The sequence below is a fragment of the Ambystoma mexicanum genome, unplaced genomic scaffold, assembly GCF_040938575.1.
Source record: "Ambystoma mexicanum isolate Mex_15411 unplaced genomic scaffold, UKY_AmexF1_1 Mex_scaf10, whole genome shotgun sequence".
Taxonomy (NCBI): Eukaryota; Metazoa; Chordata; class Amphibia; order Caudata; family Ambystomatidae; genus Ambystoma; species Ambystoma mexicanum.
The window spans coordinates 3,787,501-3,790,000 of NW_027182325.1; the positions used below are offsets into that span (position 1 = coordinate 3,787,501).

The 2,500-nt window shown below is 48.1% G+C and overlaps 6 non-coding genes and 4 pseudogenes across 6 annotated transcripts in view; all 10 read left to right on the plus strand.

Annotated features, from left to right (window-relative positions):
- The first annotated feature begins 117 nt into the window (after nucleotides 1-117).
- LOC138541141 (5S ribosomal RNA) lies at nucleotides 118-236 on the plus strand. Its single transcript, XR_011289156.1, has one exon. It is a non-coding gene; the product is annotated as a 5S ribosomal RNA (ribosomal RNA).
- A 106-nt stretch (nucleotides 237-342) lies between these two features.
- Nucleotides 343-461, plus strand: LOC138537953 (5S ribosomal RNA). The gene has a single exon (XR_011286071.1). It is a non-coding gene; the product is annotated as a 5S ribosomal RNA (ribosomal RNA).
- Nucleotides 462-567: 106 nt separating this feature from the next.
- LOC138544206 (5S ribosomal RNA) lies at nucleotides 568-676 on the plus strand (annotated as a pseudogene).
- A 106-nt stretch (nucleotides 677-782) lies between these two features.
- Nucleotides 783-901, plus strand: LOC138551083 (5S ribosomal RNA). The gene has a single exon (XR_011294818.1). It is a non-coding gene; the product is annotated as a 5S ribosomal RNA (ribosomal RNA).
- Nucleotides 902-1,007: 106 nt separating this feature from the next.
- On the plus strand, nucleotides 1,008-1,116 carry LOC138544043 (5S ribosomal RNA; annotated as a pseudogene).
- A 463-nt stretch (nucleotides 1,117-1,579) lies between these two features.
- LOC138547160 (5S ribosomal RNA) lies at nucleotides 1,580-1,698 on the plus strand. The gene has a single exon (XR_011291008.1). It is a non-coding gene; the product is annotated as a 5S ribosomal RNA (ribosomal RNA).
- Nucleotides 1,699-1,804: 106 nt separating this feature from the next.
- Nucleotides 1,805-1,923, plus strand: LOC138542554 (5S ribosomal RNA; annotated as a pseudogene).
- Nucleotides 1,924-2,029: 106 nt separating this feature from the next.
- On the plus strand, nucleotides 2,030-2,148 carry LOC138551253 (5S ribosomal RNA). Its single transcript, XR_011294980.1, has one exon. It is a non-coding gene; the product is annotated as a 5S ribosomal RNA (ribosomal RNA).
- A 106-nt stretch (nucleotides 2,149-2,254) lies between these two features.
- Nucleotides 2,255-2,363, plus strand: LOC138543991 (5S ribosomal RNA; annotated as a pseudogene).
- Nucleotides 2,364-2,461: 98 nt separating this feature from the next.
- The window catches only part of LOC138537451 (5S ribosomal RNA), a 119-nt gene continuing 80 nt past the window's right edge, over nucleotides 2,462-2,500 (plus strand). Inside the window, exon 1 of the ribosomal RNA XR_011285584.1 lies at nucleotides 2,462-2,500. This exon is cut by the window's right edge and continues 80 nt beyond it. This is a non-coding gene — a ribosomal RNA (5S ribosomal RNA).

Here is a 2,500-nt window from a genome sequence, read left to right on the forward strand (position 1 = left end):
ATATCTCGCCTGATCGAGCCTGATCGAGCGATGAGCGTGGTATCATGTTGCAAGTGGCTGCATGGCTTAGCTTACTAAATGCAAATGCATAAGAGTAATATTCTTAGCATTCCTAGAGCCTACGGCCACACCACACTGAATGCACCCAATCTCGTCTGATCTCGGAAGTTAAGCAGTGTCAGGCCTAGTTAGTACCTGGATGGGAGACCGCCTGGGAATACCAGGTGCTGTAGGCTTTTTTGTGCTCCAAGTTCAGGAAGTGAGCCCTTTCTCAATTGCCTTTTAAAACTGCAAGGTCTAGCCGACTAGATGCTTAAAAGTACAAAACTCACTAGGCCCAGAGCCTACGGCCACACCACACTGAATGCGCCTGATCTCGTCTGATCTCATAAGCTAAGCAGTGTCGGGCCTAGTTAGTACCTGGATGGGAGACCGCCTGGGAATACCAGGTGCTGTAGGCTTTTTTGTACTCCAAGTTCAGGAAGTGAGCCATTTCTCAATTGCCTTTCAAAACTGCAAGGTCTAGCCGACTAGATGCTTAAAAGTACAAAACTCACAAGGCCCAGAGCCTACGGCCACACCACACTGAATGCGTCTGATCTCGGAAGCTAAGCAGTGTCGGGCCTCGTTAGTACCTGGATGGGAGACCGCCTGGGAATACCAGGTGCTGTAGGCTTTTTTGTGCTCCAAGTTCAGGAAGTGAGCCATTTCTCAATTGCCTTTCAAAACTGCAAGGTCTAGCTGACTAGATGCTTAAAAGTACAAAACTCAGTAGGCCCAGAGCCTACGGCCACACCACACTGATTGCGCCCGATCTCGTCTGATCTCGGAAGCTAAGCAGTGGCGGGCCTAGTTAGTACCTGGATGGGAGACCACCTGGGAATACCAGGTGCTGTAGGCTTTTTTGTGCTCCAAGTTCAGGAAGTGAGCCATTTCACAATTGCCTTTCAAAACTGCAAGGTCTAGCCGACTAGATGCTTAAAAGTACAAAACTCACTAGGCCCAGAGCCTACGGCCACACCACACTGAATGCGCCCGATCTCGGAAGCTAAGCAGGGTCGGGCCTAGTTAGTACCTAGATGGGAGACTGCCTGGGAATACCAGGTGCTGTAGGCTTTTTTGTGCTCCATGATTAGTAATTGCGCAACTTCTCAATTATTTTTCAAATTTGGTATGTTTCCAAAATAATTGTATCCCGTTTTATAGCGGAAATGTTGGACAACATCATGAGGGCTGGAGCTACCTTTTTACATAGAATTAGCATACAGGTAGTGTGTTAATGGGTAATAAATCGACTTTCACATGTAATGCAGTACAGAGAATATTGAGTCCTTCAAGAGGCATGAAAGAAAACCATTATTGTGTTGATTGTTCTCTCCACCTCCCTGCAACAGACACAGGATGGATGAATTAAAGTTATCCTACCAGACATAGGAGTCCTGAATGGGCCCACCAGTCTTATATATCTCGCCTGATCGAGCCTGATCGAGCGATGAGCGTGGTATCATGTTGCAAGTGGCTGCATGGCTTAGCTTACTAAATGCAAATGCATAAGAGTAATATTCTTAGCATTCCTAGAGCCTACGGCCACACCACACTGAATGCACCCGATCTCGTCTGATCTCGGAAGTTAAGCAGTGTTAGGCCTAGTTAGTACCTGGATGGGAGACCGCCTGGGAATACCAGGTGCTGTAGGCTTTTTTGTGCTCCAAGTTCAGGAAGTGAGCCCTTTCTCAATTGCCTTTCAAAACTGCAAGGTCTAGCCGACTAGATGCTTAAAAGTACAAAACTCACAAGGCCCAGAGCCTACGGCCACACCACACTGAATGCGCCTGATCTCGTCTGATCTCAGAAGCTAAGCAGTGTCGGGCCTAGTTAGTACCTGGATGGCAGACTGCCAGGGAATACCAGGTGCTGTATGCTTTTTTGTACTCCAAGTTCAGGAAGTGAGCCATTTCTCAATTGCCTTTCAAAACTGCAAGGTCTAGCCGACTAGATGCTTAAAAGTACAAAACTCACAAGGCCCAGAGCCTACGGCCACACCACACTGAATGCGCCCGATCTCGTCTGATCTCGGAAGCTAAGCAGTGTCGGGCCTCGTTAGTACCTAGATGGGAGACCGCCTGGGAATACCAGGTGCTGTAGGCTTTTTTGTGCTCCAAGTTCAGGAAGTGAGCCATTTCTCAATTGCCTTTCAAAACTGCAAGGTCTAGCTGACTAGATGCTTAAAAGTACAAAACTCACTAGGCCCAGAGCCTACGGCCACACCACACTGATTGCGTCTGATCTCGGAAGCTAAGCAGTGTCGGGCCTAGTTAGTACCTGGATGGGAGACCACCTGGGAATACCAGGTGCTGTAGGCTTTTTTGTGCTCCAAGTTCAGGAAGTGAGCCATTTCACAATTGCCTTTCAAAACTGCAAGGACTAGATGCTTAAAAGTACAAAACTCACTAAGCCCAGAGCCTATGGCCACACCACACTGAATGCGCCCGATCTCATC